The following is a 17,425-nucleotide window of genomic DNA, read 5'->3' as shown; positions in this document are numbered from 1 at the left end:
TTCGGCCTCTACGGAGCTCTAGTGGGTGGGGGGGTCGACGGAAGGGGAGTTTTGCGTGCAGGAGGTCGGACGTCAGCTGGAAATGTTAAAAATGTTTAATGATAATAAAAGATAGGAGGGTAAAAGCAATGATACTGATAGGCTATTATAGCTTGAGAAAAAAAGATGGCTTTTCTTTGCTTGCAGAAAAAGTAACTGCTTCCATATGTGGGGGGGGGAAGAAAACTCTTCGGTGATAATTTGTTTTCAAATGAAATGCGCTTTCTACAGGAACACACTTTGGGTAACTACCAACTACGGGCCTGCGTTCTGTCAGAGGCCGAGACAAAAATTCTGCTCTACTGTATCAAAAACGTTCACATTTATTTACACGAGTCCGAGGCAGAACCTCAAAACAGCAGAAATTGATAATGTTCCACTCACGACTCACAGGCATGTCTTTGAGATTAGAATAAATGACAATTAAAAAAAAAATCCCAAACTGTTTTATTCATGGGTTCGACAGGCGATGATAGCTCAAGATAATCTCTCTCCTATGACATGACAAACAGCGACAATGCAGAAATGACGTGAAAGGACGAAAGTCAGGTGAGTTTCCGAAGCTAACCTCCCGACAGAGAGAGAAAACAAGATGTTTCCTCAACTCGGCTGCCCATCAAAGCAGCGGAATTCAGAGGGCAGAAAAACTAATAAGGGAAGACTGAACAGTTACTGTAAACCGGGTCCAAGTTTCCGAACCCTCGCATACTCTCTACGGGAGAGGTCAGTAACTCTTCCCAATGACGGAGAAAAAGCTGCACACTTTCTGAACTTTAGTATTAGTTCAAATAGAATGAAAACAATTTGTTTTTAACACAGCAACACAACGCACCCACAACCCGGGTTCAATCCAACCCCAGGAGTTCGGTGAATCGGTATCAGAGGTTCGACGGAGGTCAAAACTGATTTGTGATGAGACGCCCTGCTTGGCCACCATCGGCTGCAGGTTGATCATACGCTGTAAAAACATTTGGGTAAAAAATAACCCAACTATGGGTCAAAAATGGACCAATCCTCTACTTGGGTCAATTTGACCCAAATTTGAGTTAGTGTAAAACAACTCATAAATATTGGTCAAAAAAATTTAACCAAACTTTGAGTCAAAAAATGTGTCTTTTAGTGTAAAACAACTCATAAATATTGGTCAGATCCTTTACTTTGGTCAAATAAAATTGGGCCATTTTGTATATAACAACCCAAAAAGTTGAGCAAATTGATCCATAAAGTGGATCGGTCAATATTTGATCCATAATTGGGTTACTTTTGACCCAACTGTTTTTAGTGTGGCCTATCTGTGCTGCGGGATTTTGGTGTGCTCAATAGTCGACTTGTGGCTGTTGTGATAGTATGTCGTGTGATTTCTTTATTAGTTGTAATATGTCGAACAAAACAAGAACGTGGTTGGATGAATATGTGTCGATATCAATTCCACACGAATAAAGGACTATATGGTGTTCCACAGGGTTCAATTCTGGGGCCTCTGCTGTTTTTTTATTGTATCTGCTAGCTCTGGGTTCCATCTTAAGAAAACAGCAGTGGTTGTTTTAACGCGCTCTATAAATATAGAGTTCAGTTGAGTGATGGGAGTCAGCGTCCTAAGTGCATGGTTTGCAATGCCAAGTTGAGCAATTCTATTCTTGCGCAACTAGTTTGAACAAAAACGAAAGGAACTCATGGAGATGGGAATACAGGAACACCTTTTGAATTCAAGGTGAAGACAGCCAGATTGGATGAAAAGGCTACCCCTCCCTGTTCATTTTGTTAACCGGTAAATCAAAAACTTGAATTTGAGGAAAAAAAAAAAAATTCAATAATTCCAAAAAGATTCTGATTATTTCAAATTTTCTCCTCCTCAAATAATTTACCAACTAAAAGAAATGCTTCTCTAAAGCTGCTGCGTCAAAGATTTTTCTTCGCCTCCAAACTTGCCCTCAAGTGTGTCCTTAAAACACCAAAGCCTGTGATGCATATTGTTATTGAAGTGCGTATCTTCTACACGGGGAGCTACCTTGAGGAAATGAGTCATTTTTAAAGCAAACAGCATGCTAGAGCTCTTTTCTCTCACCAATGCTTCCAGACTGCGAACGGGAGATGTTCTAAGCAATTACCCTTAAATGTGGCGCTAACCTAAACTGACTGTGAAGAATTAGAAACAGAGAAATAACACTATATTAAGTTACACTTTAACGCCTCCAACCATTTGTCTTACTTCGGAGGTATAAAAGCCAGAGACGTTAAAAGTTGAAGACGCACTTTTCCAGGTGCTTCAGTCACCTTTTTCACTAAGTGTTCAACAGAAGACGATTGGCAACAGCTGGGACGTGACCACGCCTTCGATGCCGGGTGCGTCTCTGGTATCATTCCACTGTGCCAATAAACTCGAAATAAATAAATACTCTTTCTGTAACAAAGGTCAAATGAACTGAATTCAGAATGAAATCAGCAAAAACATTCATTTCAATCAAAAATAAATATTTCTTATTAAGTGACTTGAATATCAAAATAATTGCCTAATCTGTTTTAGAGACTTAATTTGATTCGAGGGGGGGGGGGGGGGGTGGGGGGGTTGAATGGACAACTTACCCGTGCCGTTCCTTTGCTTCACCAGGAAGTTAACACACTGCAGCACCAGCTGAGGTTCGAACAAATTTGCATTAAAAAATAAAATTAAAAAAAGTGAGGAAAAAGGGGACAAACGGAAAACTACAAGTAAGCGCCCAAAATAAATGCCCTGCATGTGATAAAGCCAGACCAGCTGGCTTTGAATAGAAACCCCCGATTTGGGTTGTGCGCTTGCCCCCGATGTCTCGCCGCATCTGAACTGAAATCAGGTGTACTTCTTTTCAGACACCCCCTCATTCCCAACGCCCCTCGACCACTGTCCCAACTTCATCCACCTGCTCCAGTCAATCACGCCTGGGTAAAATTAGCCTTCGGGGGGGATCAGTGACAGCCCCGACCCGCACACACACACACACACACACACACACACCCCATACCTTTGTCAGCAGTGCCCATACATACTGTAGCCTGGATCAGTGACCTCACAAGAATGCTGCAATCGCCGGAGTGACAAACAGGTGTCCCTCCCCCTTTTCACCTTCACATGTCCCAAACTTATCGACACAATTCTTTCTTTCGGGTTTGGCTAAGAAGAACAAAAGAGAAATTTAATTGGGAAATTTCAAAGTTGGATGCTGTTGTGACAGGCTAGATATTTTTGTTGAAGTAGAAACAGCATGGAGAAGGAAATGGAGGAATTAGTCATTGTTGCGTTGTCCCTGAGTCTTGAGCTTTGGGACACAAAAAATTAATCAATGTTATGATCTGCTCAGCCTAAAGTACACCTCTGGATGAGCTTTAACTCTTGTAGATCGTGCCTGAAGTATTCCTCCGGATGAGCCAAATCTCTTCTAGATCCTGCCATGCCATTAGAATTAAAAAAAGAAAGAAAAAAAAAGAATTGGGTAAACGCCTACTTTCAGCCAATGTCTGTCTCTTGCTTTGCTCCTCCTTATAAAATCAAAGACAGCGCTTTGGATTGAAATCATGAAAAATACATGTTGCTAAGCCGTTTACATCAAATTCCGCAGAATAGGCGCTAGGCTAATTCATCTGCCGTCACTTAGCAACCGTGCCAAAAAAGGGCAAGCTAGCAGTGGATACGTGTCTTTATGTTAAATAAAAGAAAAGCCCACAATGTTCTCCGTGTACCCAGAAATGAGAAGTAACTAAGTAAAAATACTTTGTTACCGAGTAGTTATTTTCAGTACTTTGTACTTTTCTGAGTATTTATGTTTTATACTACTTTTTACTTTTATCCATTACATTTTTTTTTCTTTTTTCTTGAGAGAGAGCTCAGTATTGTTCATTCGGTAATCTTACCGATTCGACATGTCATCATCATTGCTCTCTCTCTCTTTTTTTTCTCTCTTTTTTTTCTGTGCATATACGGGTGTGTGTGTGCGTGCGTTTGAGTGTGTATTCATTAATTCACCTAAAATTTATTAAAAATCACATACCGTTCACCTAAACCGAATACTTCAGAATCCAGCTAGAGTCGTGAGGTTGTCAAAAAAAAGAAAGGAAAGTGAAATCCATTACATTTTAATGCCAGTAGTCAGGTTGCCATCCAATTGTTTCAAATTTTTAAAGAAAATTTACTGAAAATGCGAAAAACAGACTTGCGACGTATGCCCGTTCCCATCTGTTCGTCTTTTGCGAAATTTGAGAGGGGACTCCGCCGCTGTAGGTGGCGGTATACACCATAGAGATGTGATCCACCAGTAATTTAAAAGAAGAAGAAGAAGACCAGGAAGAGACTCCACCGTGCGATCACGTCGTATGATTTTGCTTTTTATAAACCGTAGTGTTTATCACCTGACATTGCTTTGGGACTACAAACGTTCGTGTGACGTAAAATTAGGTCAAAACGTGCAACGTGTCTTGCCAGCGGTTATTCACAAAACCTGTTTCCATAAACCAAATTTGCATTTTCCTTTTTTCGATACGCTTCAAAATCCATCCTCTATAAGCGTAAAAACTTGTTTGCGATTTTTTTTTTTCCGAATTTATTTTCACATTTCTTGAAAATTCGAATAAAATGGGTGGATGGAAACCCAACTATAATCTGAACTTTTAACTTGATACATTTTCAAAACAAGGTCTTTACTTTTGTTTTTAAATGCATGAAAATGATTAAAATACTTGACCTGGAATAAAAATCAGCCGTCAATGTCTCCTGGTGGCCCCGCCAATTATATGAAGAGTTTCACACGGTCCCGTACATCCCAGCTTGTGATTGGCTCTGCGACACGCGATCACATGATGTGTAATTGGCTAGATTAGAAAAACCCGTAAATATGAGGGCAATGTGACTGAAGATGCCACTACAGAGGATAATTTGAACTTGACAGCAAGTCAGAGAGTCAATTGGCCGACGTACATCAATTTTTGCACCATTCGCTAATATCTTTAAAATTTTTCCGTTCCGTCTTCAATTCCGCTTATCCGGGGTCGGGTCGCGGGGGCAGCAGCTTTAGCAGGGAAGCCCAGACTTCCCTCTCCCCAGCCACTTCAGCCAGTTCCTCCGACAGGATCCCGCCACCGAGAGGCGTAGTCTCTCCAGCGTGTCCTGGGTCGTCCCCGGGGCCTCCCGCCGGTAGGACATGCCCGGAAGACCTCCCCAGGGAGGCGTCCAGGAGGCATCCGAACCAGATGCCCGAGCCACCTCAACTGGTTCCTCTCATCTTTCAAATTGACAGGAGGAAACATTGGGTAAAAATACTTTTTACTTCTACTCGTCAAGTACATTTCAGAGCTTGTACTTTTTTTTTTACTTTCACTTAAGTAATTTTTGGAGTGAATACTTTTACCTTTACCAAAGTTGTTTTTTTACACAAGTAACTGTACTTTTACTCAAGTAGAGAATGTCAGTACTTTTCCAATCTCTGCACATAACTTGAAAGTGGCAAATGTAATAATACATAAACATTTCTTCAACATGAATGCAAATCAAGTATTGAGTTGTGCTCCAACTTGCCAAGACAAAAAAGATGGTACTGAAGGATTTTTTTTTTTTCAAACACAATGACAGAAAAATGACTCACTGACAATGTCACAGCACTAGCTTGACAAAGCTGTCAGTTTTTCTGACAACAATGAATTTCCTTCAACTAAAGAAAAGTTCAATTCTCATAAACCTGATGCTGTAGCAGCATCTCTACAGCACTACCCTACTTTCTAAACATTGTCAACACGCTTTTGGTTTCTGAATTTAAACCGTGCCAGTTTCTATTGCCTCTACCTTCCCAAGGATGCTAATTGGCGCAGTCATCAAAATTGGTATCATTTTGCAAAGTATCGAAATTGATTTGCAAGATCATATATTTTTCCAGCTGCTTCGCAAGGTTAAACGTAACCACTTTTCCAAGCTAATGACCCGAGTTATCAACGTTGCCAAAATCATGAATGAATAAGCTTTTCCTTTCAGAGCCTGCACCACTGACATATGTGAATCATAAATGATCCAACACAGCAGATTAGCCACCATTGATAGCATCTTATCTGGAGTCAAAATAACATGCAAAGTGGTACCCACCTATAATTGAGTAATTATGAGCTCATTTATTTATGCATTTGTATTGCTGACATTTTTTTTTTCCGAAAAGGCACAGCAGGGCTCAGGGAAAAATACTTTTGATTATAACCTGATAAAAATCATACACCTCCATCCAAGAGAAAAGTTATGAGTTTTACAAAACTGCTGACATTGCCGCTGCGAGTCATTTCTCCTGCTAAATGATACATTCACATGAATGCAATTAGCAACAGGCTTAACAAGCGCAATATTCCCTGTGAGTGTTTTCACATTAGCACAGCTATGAGGGTGTGTCGCAGATCTTTTTTTTCCGTTTCAAAGTAAAAAAAAACAGATGCAAATGACACTGACACGTCTTCTCTTAAATCACAATCATAATTTAACCCTGGAGAACCCACAGGGTCAAATTTGGCCCCTATAAATTCTGCTACTCAAATAACAAAGAAAAATTGTAAAAAAAATTTTTTTTTACAAATTTAACTTCAAAAGTCCAGAGTGCCACTTCTGACCCCTGCATGGGGCCATCTAGTGGATGAATATTGCACTTACATGAGCCAGAGTGGTGGTGACAAGATGGCTAAAATGCAACAAATAAAACAAAAAATATATATATATATTGTTCAATGTAGCTGTGTATTTGATTGATTATTTTCTTAAATTCTAAATAGTTTACTGACAGTTTTTGTTATTCAGATTTTTCGAAATGATACCCCTAAATCCCAAAGGGTCAAATTTCGCCCTAATCCTAAATTAGGGAATAAATTGAAAAAAACATATATTTTGGTGTTCAGTGAACTTATAGCAGTCATTTAATGTATAATTCTTAATTTTCCAAAGATGAAAAGGGTTCTTGGGTTCTCCAGGGTTAAAGTGGACAACAATGATCGAAAAGAAGATGAGTAGAATATGTAATGTAATATATCGAAAATTTATGAAAGGGGGAAAAAAAAAAAGAGTGGCGTCTGGATAATAAGTATATGCGTCCCACTGAGTGTGAAATTGACTTTGTATTGATCCGGTTGTATTGTTTACATGTTTCTGGGCACAGCTAATTCAGTCATCTGTTTGTTTTTGGTTATTTCGAACACTACGGCAACGTGTGCCACTATACATTGAGCATCAGTCTGCTCCGATATTTGCGCTGACCTCATGGACAGGAATTCAGTAATGTGCCAGGGTGGGGCAGGTGCGCGGTAAGATGATGCATAGTGGCGAGACTTCATTGAATTATGACAGGCCCGGCCGGTATGAGAGCGAGAGTCAGAATGAGGATCAAAGTCATCTTCACGTGGCGGAGGTACCAGTAAAGCCCCTTTATTGCTTTATCTTTAATATACATCAACTTTGTTCTGCGTTTGTGTGTTATGTATATATTTCCCTCCCCTTGGCTAAAGTCTTACCATGAACAGGCTGTCTTGCCAGTGGGGGGGCTCGGTTTGAGGGCATTTTAGCTCACTTTCCAGTTTAATGTGGAGGAACTAAGTAGCGAGTCTAACGCCTGACTGGCTTTTTTTAAAACAGCAGCACTTAAAAACACAAGATGCAGCATGGCGGTGTCATTGCCGACTTTGTTGGCCTAGCAAAGACGCAAGGCTTGTACATAACATTGATGCTAAACATGCTGTCCTAATATCAGCATCATGGGTATCTCTGCAGAAAAAAGATTGCTGTAAGCTTGACTTTATTTGGCTGTATTGTTTTAAGAGAATACACAACATTATTTGCACAAAGACACATGAAACAAACAATTCAATAAATATACTAATCAAATTATCTGTGATTAACTCATTCACTGCCATTGACGGCTATAGACGTCAAAAATTTATTTATTTATTTATTTCTATTAGTTAAATTTTTTTTCCCACTTTTGTTAATTTTTTTTGTTGAGTATGAAAACCTAGAAAAAAAATATTGTACATTTAGAACAGATCTAAAATTGATGATTAATAGTGAGTTAACTAGTAAAGTCATGCCATTAATTTCAAAAAAAATTACTCGCCTCACGCCCCCAATTTTTTAATAATCTTTTCTTCTTCTTTTTTTTGTAAATATTTTAAATTATTTTTTAAACATTTTTTAATAATCTTTTTTTTTTTAAAGAAAAGATGATTAAAAATTAAGATATAAAATTTGTGATTAATTGTGAGTTAACTAGTGAAATCATGTGATTAATTATGATTAAATTAGATTAAAATTTTTAATCTTTTCTTTAAAAAAAACATTATAATAAAAAAGATGTTTAAAATACTTTAAAAAAAAGAAGAAGAAAAGATTATTAAAAATGAGGGCCGCAGGCGATTAAAATTTTTCGTAATTAATGGCATGACTTCACTAGTTAACTCACTATCAATCATACATTTTATATATGTTCTAAATGTACAATATTTTTTTTTCTAGGTTTTCATACTCAAAAAAAAAACTTTACAAAAGTGGAAAAAATTTTAAACTAATAGAAATAGTTCTAATGAATTTTTGACGTCTATGGCTGTCAATGGCAGTGAATGAGTTAATGTACTTGCACTCATTTAAAAAGCATCCAACATAATACTGTATGTGATCCAAATAGCAGTATGCCAGCAGTCAACATGGCTACAGCATTATCTTTTTTTCTGTTAGTATAATTCTGGCGTTTACGGTTTTGAGTTTGAAGATTTTTCGACAAAAATCAGCCAAGGCCCGGTTATCCGATGTTATCCGATGTAATGTGGTGTGGGGTACCGTAAGAGTGATTTTGTGACAGTCGGGGGCAGATAACCGGAAATGTTCAAGCTCTTCATAATTGGTGAACGAATCCTTATATGTGCGGTAGAGGCTGACAAGTTTTTGGAATTACCAGGAGTAAATTCCACTATTAATCACATGACTGAGAAGGACAGGGAGCGAAATCAACAGGAACAGAAAGGAGTGAGAAATATCAAAATCAATGGGAGGAGCCAGGAGTGGAAACCATGATGTTACGATTGCGATGTGAAATTGACAATTACAGCAAGAAGTGACCTGAAGCATAACCACCGTGACAAAAATGTCCAAAGTTTGCAACCCTAGTGTATTTACCAAGCTAACGGCTAACCTAGCTTCTTCTCTTTCTTCTTCTACTAGTATGTCCTGCGGCACCAGATTAGCAGGTATGGCAGTAGCTCAGTCCTGTGAGGACTTGGGCTTTAAGGTTACCATTAATCAACATATTTATTTTACTGTATTTCAGTGTCAAAGCAATATCAGAGCGTTGAAAAGTGGGTGCCAAAACACAAATTCCAGATTGATAGACAAGATCTTCAAAAGTCAAAAGAAATGAAGAACTCAAGGTCCAAAGCAGTCAGAGTGCAGGCTTGACATCATCCAGTAATATCTCTAGTTGTCTACGATAACCGTATCACGTGATTTTTGATGGCACATCCGTGTTATAATTTCTTGCCTTACATTTAGACTATAACGTTACAATCAAATAAATAGCGGAATATTAGATTACCAACTCCTTCAAATGTTTATGTACTGAATATCAGCGTGGCTTTGCGGGTTTTTTCTCTCCTTCTGTGAAAACCTTCAGCACATTTGTCTCCAAATTAGAAAGCAAATATAGATAGAAAATTGGGGCCCTCAAGTGCATATTTTGTGTGCAAATTTGTGTGCTTTCCTCTTTTACCAACAGTGCAGTCCAAAGGGCGCGCTGACTTCAGCCCTCTGTTCCACACAAGGTCGCTCTGTGTGTGTTCAAAAAATCGGAGAATGAGGCGAGGCACAATCCCGCTAGGCGCATACCTTTCTGCCCCGCAGGCCCGCCGGTCCAGACACAAACTCTGGAGCTGTATGTTTATCGAGCGTCTCGGGGTAAGACTGCTGATTTAGGACCCCCCCTCGCTCAGGGCACCTTTAAGCAACGTTTTCACGGTGAATCACACTCAGTGAAAACATTGAGAGTGATTCATGATGAAAATGATGGATCTGAAGTGCTGACCTTAAGTCAACACTCCTAGATCTGATAGGGCTGATAAACAGCAAGCCGGGGCCTTAACCTAACCCAGACCAGGTCAGATTAACAAGGGCTGACCCAACAAGGCCCTGATGAGCTCTGAGGGCTTTAGGAGACAGGACCTGATAAAACACAGCAGGAAAAAGGCTGAGTGAGAGAAAGAGAACAGGATCGTGCTCGAGAGTCGTGTAGCTTTGGGTGAGAAGGATACGCAGCGACGGAGAGAGCGCGAGAGCCAGTGCACTCCTCAATCCAAAAACAATATTTGGACTGAAACCTTAGCCCCTCCATCTGGCTCTTTTGAAGGGTGGATTATGACTGGTGCCACGGCTAACTCTTGATCCCACACTGTTCCTTCTCTAAGTGCACTCTGACATTTTTTTCCTAAAGGACACTACTGTTTGGCTAGTATGAGGAAAACCTGCTGTGCTTTGATTTTAATTCAATAACTGTTAAATCCTATCGTGTAATGTGGCACAGTGCTGTCAAATAATGTCAATCTGCAATTGTATACCAGGACACACGATTCTGGCATATTGCCCTGCTCTATGGCCATTTTACAAAATTTATTTGATCGACAGGTATTTATTATTCTTTTTAACTTGACGAGAGACGCTCTCTCAATATTCACAACTCCTGTTTCGATGATTGTGCCCTATTGAGCGGAGCGATCCTACCCAAAAGAGTTGTCATGCTGTCTTCTTTATGGAGTGAATCAACAGCGCCTCTGCTGGTTACAGCCAAGTATTGCACTCCAATTTAGTTGATGATCAATTCTAGACAATCTATCATATTTTCAACCATTATGCCCATATATCCTATACAGGGAGTCCTCGAGTGACGTAGTACACGACCTACGTCGTTTCGACTTTACGGCGCCCGTGCCTCGTCCGTAGCACCTTCTTTTCGTTAATTTTCTACAGTAACCACGTCATTTTATTTTTTTTATTTAAAGTTGTGTTGTTGTTACTGCCAGCAACGGACGTCCATCGAGCAGCAGCACATTTCCGTGTTTAAGTTTCCATTAGCACCGCTCTGCCGTCCGTCAGCAATGACAATAAAACACAAAAAAATGGTTTCCGGCACTTCCGGGTCGCGCAAAGATGTTTTTTAAAATGACTGTACAAAGTATTTTGATGTAAATATCAACTTTAATGGTGAAATCCGACTTGAGTCGAAATGCGGGTTACATCGCCAGGGTGAGAAACAGAACTCGGGTCTAAGGCAACCGAATAGTCGCGCACTGTGGAAGGTTCGGCTATTTAGTTGCAGTCATGCTAACAGTTTCTCAAAATATCCAACCTCTCTCCTTTAAGCCTGTCCTTCTTTTTTGATTTCCTCTTTGGGACAATCTGCTTCTTCCTTGACAATCACACCAGGTTTTTGTGGTTCAATTTTTTTTTTTATGTGAAGCCCCAAATTGTGTTCCAGTGTCACAGTTAACTATATTGGTGTGTTTGTAAATGTGTTAATTATCTTTCATACTGCATGCTTGAATTAGCGGTAAATGCAGGACGAAGACAAGGATTTGGTGAGAGCGAGATACAAAACGTCATCCGACAGGAAGATATGATAGATTACCAATACAATATCCATGCAATCATTAATCAAAATCAAGTAACATTCAGAGCTTGTGTCCCTCTATCTTTCCATGTCTGTTCATCTTCTCTGGCTGAAGAGGGGAGAAAAAAAACAACTAATTTACAGGTGGCCATGGTAACAAAGAGAAACACTTTCCTTTGCACTCAGTGCTCTCTGTCCATGTTCTCTCCAATACAAAACATCTCTTCTTCTTCTAGATACGGTACAAATAGGGATGAAAACCTTCATGCTTCATATATATATATATATATATATATATATATATATATATATATATATATATACATACTTCCCTTTATATTTCATTCATTTTTAAATGTATTTATTGCATTCATTTAACTCATTCACTGCCATTGACAGCTATAGACTTAAAAAAAAAATCATTTAAACTATTTCTATTAATTTAACTTTTTTTCCCCCATTTTTGCAAACCTAGAAAAAGAAAAAAGAAACTGTACATTTAGAACAGATATGAAATTTGTGATTAATCGTGAAGTCATGCGATTAATTACGATTACAAATTTTAATCGCCTGATGCCCCTAATTTTTAATAATCTTTTCTTAAAAAAAAACATTTAAATTTTTTTTAAGAGTCTTTTTTTTTTTTTATAAGAAAAGATTATTAAAAATTAGGGGCGCCATGCGATTAAAATTTGTAATCGTAATTAACTGACTTAAAATGTATTTTTATTTTATTTTTAATAATCTTTTATTTCTAAAAGAGAAAAAGAAAATATACAAAATTTGGTGCGTCAGGCGATTAACATTTGTAATTGTAATTAATCGCATGACTTCACTAGTTAATTTTTATTTTTGTAAAGAAAAGATTAAAAAAAAGATTGTTAAAAATTAGGGGCGTCAGGCGATTAATTTTTTTTAATTGTAATTAATTGCACGACTTCACTAGTTATTTTTTAAAAAGAAAAGATTAAAAAAAGAAAATAAAAAAATATTAAACATTTCAGGCATCAGGCGATTAAAATATTTAATTGTAATTAATTGCATGACTTCACTAGTTAACTCACAAATCACAAATTTTATATCTGTTCTAAATGTAGAATATTTTTTCTTCTTCTAAGTTTTCATACTCTTGTTAACAAAAGTGGAAAAATCTTTTAAACTAATAGAAATAGTTCAAATGAATTTATGGCAGTGAAAGATTGAATATTTGCGAGATGTATCAGAGATGCCAATACCAATTACTCTCACATTTTGCCTTTGTTATTAGTCATTGAAGACGTTTTTGTGAATTTCATGTTGCTGTTTCTTAACATAATAAGTGGTTAACATTTACACTTGTATGGTAGAACGTTTAAATATAAAATTCCTGTATGGAGCTTATAGGTTCCACAGCCATGTTTTTACAAATTGTAAGCATTCTCATTCACCGGCGTTATAAAGTGCCCTAGCAAGTTGTGTTGCACTTTTTGACTAAGTGCGAGTTTAACACTGGGCCGCATGTGAGTGGCATCTAGCAAATCAGTCACAGTCGGCAGTTTTGAGACCAAAATGAAGGGCGTACAGTGTGTTGGTGCCGAGGGCAAACAAAGTCTCCGACCAGAGGTTTAGGGTGTTGCCTTGCTTCTCTGTCAACTGCATTTAACATGACAGAACACAACTCCGACTTGGACCACATAGATAGAAACTTTTGACTATGTCAGGGGAAAAAGTGATATGGGGTTCATTGCTGCATGTATGCTGTACGGTTGCCAAAGTCATGCGTTGATGTTTAAAAAATCCAGAAATTAAAATATATATAAGAATGAGCAATATTTTTAAGAGGTTGGATACTTTAGAATGAAATACAATTAGAAGAGAGATGCCTGTGTTATGTTATGCCTTCTCTGCGCTGTCATCTGAGTCATATTTAAGCACACAGTGTGATATTTCTGAAATTAGTGTTCTCATTAAAGGTGTCTTGTTTCTTCCATTAGATACTGTCATGGCAGCGGGGCTGTAATGCATGTGATGTCAGCGCTTTGTGGTCGTCTGCTAATGCGGCTGCTGGGACTCAGCAAAGATTGGACATATTACATGCCCACCACTTATCCACACTGGGTGAAGACAAAGGCACACAGAGGACCCCCCCCCCCCCCCCCTCATTTGTGCCAGGTGAGGGGTTTCTTTTTGATTACCGTCACCACAATTTTAGACCTGTCATACTTATGAATGAAATACGATGACATCTACCACACACGTCAGCGGTAGGGATGTAACGACACCCGAATGTCACAATATGATAATTATCACAAAATGAATCTCATGATAAGATAACATTGTGGAGAGGTTGGCGATATTAACTCATTCACTGCCATTGACGGCTATCGACGTCAAAAATTCATTTGAACTATTTCTAACATTTTTCCCGCTTTTGTTAACAAGAGTATGAAAACCTAGAATTTTTTTTATTGTACATTTAGAACAGATATAAAAATTTGTGATTAATCGTGAGTTAACTAGTGAAGTCATGCAATTAATTACGATTATACATTTTAATCGCCTTACTTTTTAATTTTTTTTTTAATTAATCGCATGACTTCAATAGTCAGAGTTAACTCACGATTAATCATAAATTTTATATCTGTTTTAAATGTAAAATGAAATAAAACATTTTAGTTTTTCATACTCTTGTTAACAAAAGTGGAAAAACATGTTAAACTAATAAAAAAAGTTCAAATACATTTTTGTCGTCTATAGCCGTCAATGGCAGTGAATGACTTAAAGAAAGCTGACAATACCGTATAAAAACTCACAATTTTGTAAAAAAAAAGAAGAAAAAAAAGCTCATATTGGGGAAAAAAAAAGCGCAAATATGTCATGACCACTGCAATCATCTAATATCGCAACATTGCTGTTATCGTTACATCTGCCTGCACCTCGATCACCTGCACCACCATTTAGACCTGCTTTTGCAAAAAATTCCAAAAATCGACTTCTTTGGCATTGCAGCAGGAACAAACACAGTAGAGCCTATTGTTGGAATTTTGACATGAATATGTCATTAAGACATTTTACATATACATTCGCACTTTAAATTACATAAACATTTTTTGGTGGATAATGTTACTTTGTCTATACGGTTAATCAAGTTTTTATGATTATTAATTAATTAATTAATTAATTAATTTCCATAATTTCCAATGGGTAGAATTTTTTTTAAATGAGAATATCTAACTTCACTTGTTGCGTTCCACTGCATTCAATTACATTTATACTGACTTGGACTTTGCAGTGTGAACTTTAAAGTGTTGTTGCAAATGCGTAGACAGTCTTCTTTTCCTTTCGGCTTTTCCCTTCAGGGGTCGCCACAGGAAGGGCATCCGACGTAAAACTTTGGCCAAATCAAGCATGCGTGGACACTCAAGTCGCTGAAAATGTCCTGCTACAGATTAGCTAGATTCTTTATCATTTTTTAGGGAAATCTTCACAAAACCATATTGTCGCAAGCACACTCAAAGACAATGCACAGAGAATAGTTACGCATCAGTTCACGGGGAAAGATTGAGCGAGAAAGTGGGACTTGTCAGCCACCTGTCAGCTGCTATAATCATTTCAAAGTGAGTCTCTGAGCGGCCTCTGCCACGCACGCCCTCTGTGTTGAACACATAAGAATAATCATTTAAATGTCTCCCAATCAGCCCTTTTGCCATCTTCAATTACACCTTTCCACCCTACGTTTGTATAATTTTCTAATCTAGCCGAGGCGTGGAGCTGTCAAATTTGTCGGAGGAAGCGGCAAAGCACCGGCAAAGACTGACAGATGGGATCTGAGCTCCGTGGAGACGCGCGTCCCCGGACCATCCGTGTCTCTTGGCGCCGTTCGGGGACGGAATTTCTAGATCGGTTCATGGGAAGATCGTTTTGTGGTCTTCAAACTAAATGTGAAGCCTAATCTATGATAAGTGATACTAATATTAGTTAAACATTATAAAAAAAAAAAATTCTGGAGAGCTCAGTATTGTTCATTCGATAATTTTACCGATTTGGCATGTCATCATCATTGCTCTCTTTTTTTTTTTTTTTGTATGTAAGAGAAGAAAAAAAAATAAATAAACATTATAATTGTTATGATGAATTGAATGATTTGTCAATAATGTGCGTTCACACTATGGCCATCTTTTGGTTCAGCTGGTGAGTTATGTGTGCTGTTGCGGGGAGATGGATGTGGAGAGACCCCGACACACTCTTTTAGGTTGAAGTGTCCCACTGACCACCGCTATTGTAAGCACTAAAAAGCACACCAAAGGGCAGTAAATGGGTTTCTCCACTCTTTTTTTACGTGTTCGTTTTAACTTTATTTTTGGAACTGCAATGAATGGAGGACATACTTCACAGACACATTTTCTGTATAATGTGTTAATTGTGCCATACCCTGAATTATACAAACATATTTAATTCTAAGCTTTACAATAGTTCACAACCAAAAGATTGGTCGTAATAATAACGTAAATTATTATCTAAAAAAAGTAACTACACTTTTTTATCTTGAGATGGCATAATGTTACATGGCTCTTGCTAAGTGAGGGAAAAGATGCGTTCAAGAGCGTAATTTATTTGTGCTCCAACTATTTTAAACACTTCAATTGGTGTTTTGCTTCTTATGATATGGTGCTAAATTCAAATGGGACAACACCAGATATAAATTTAAAGTATGAACACATTCTGATATAACCCAAAACTAATTTTAGGTCAAATATTATGAACCTTAGCAGTCAAAAACAAACAAAACAAAAATGTGTCATTATTTTTTCGAGTACTTTTTACAGGACTGAAGGGAGGCATGTAATCATTTTTTCTTTTCCTCTTTGAGGTGAGCATATCCTTGTAAGCGTGGAGAGCACCCACTCATATTTTTTCTCTACTTCCTCACGACTTTGATCACACTGCACCGAACACGTTTGGGTGCAGCTTTACAACACAGATGTGACAAATTAATAAGGTAAACGTCTGTTCTACGCATCAAAAAAAAAAAAAAAAAAAAAAACGCCGCTCGTTGGCAACCATCTGCTCGTGAAAGTCTTAACCGACTTTCCACACTGTATTTTCTCTCATTTACAAAATATGACAAACACTAAAGTGTGACAGGTGTAATTGAGTAATATTAAAATATAATACATTTGATGCAAATGCAATATAAATAAATGAATAAAAACGTCAAGAAGACCATAGAACTGAAATTTAATTTACAGGCATATGTGTCCTCTAAGTCGACAAAAAATCACCATTGATAATATAAGAAGGACCGAATGGGCCAGAAAATGTGAAGAGACTCACCTCCCATGCACAAATATTAATATCCCTGCATATTTGCCACTAAGGAGATCACACAATTGATTGGTTTTACCTGTTAATAAAAGCAGCCCATAGTGCTATGAATTCTATTCCTTCCACTATTGTGTTATATATTGATCACTTATAATCGAAATGATGACAGATTACAAAATTGAGCATTTTATTTTTATTTTAAACAAAATAATAAATGGTTCTTAACTCATTCACTACCAATGACGGCTATAGACGTCAAAAATTAATTTGAACTATTTCCATTAGTGTTAGTTTTTCCATACTTGTTAACAAGAGTATGAAAACCTAGATTTTTTAAATTGTACATTCAGAACAGATATAGTCATGCGATTAATTACGATTAAATTTTTTAATCGCCTGACGCCCCCAATTTTTTTATTATCTTTTTTTTTTTTATTCATTCAACTGCC

At 37.6% G+C, this 17,425-nt stretch overlaps 1 protein-coding gene across 1 annotated transcript in view; it reads right to left on the bottom strand.

Annotated features, from left to right (window-relative positions):
• Positions 1-2,740, bottom strand: part of mef2cb (myocyte enhancer factor 2cb) — a 92,700-nt gene extending 89,960 nt beyond the window's left edge. The window contains exon 1 of the mRNA XM_077561363.1: positions 2,623-2,740. The gene's annotated coding sequence lies outside the window, so the exon portion shown is untranslated. The remainder of the gene's footprint in view (positions 1-2,622) is intronic.
• Positions 2,741-17,425: the final 14,685 nt, after the last annotated feature.

Source organism: Vanacampus margaritifer, chromosome 3 (assembly GCF_051991255.1).
Source record: "Vanacampus margaritifer isolate UIUO_Vmar chromosome 3, RoL_Vmar_1.0, whole genome shotgun sequence".
Classification (NCBI taxonomy): Eukaryota; Metazoa; Chordata; class Actinopteri; order Syngnathiformes; family Syngnathidae; genus Vanacampus; species Vanacampus margaritifer.
This window is presented reverse-complemented; position numbering and strand designations above follow the sequence as displayed.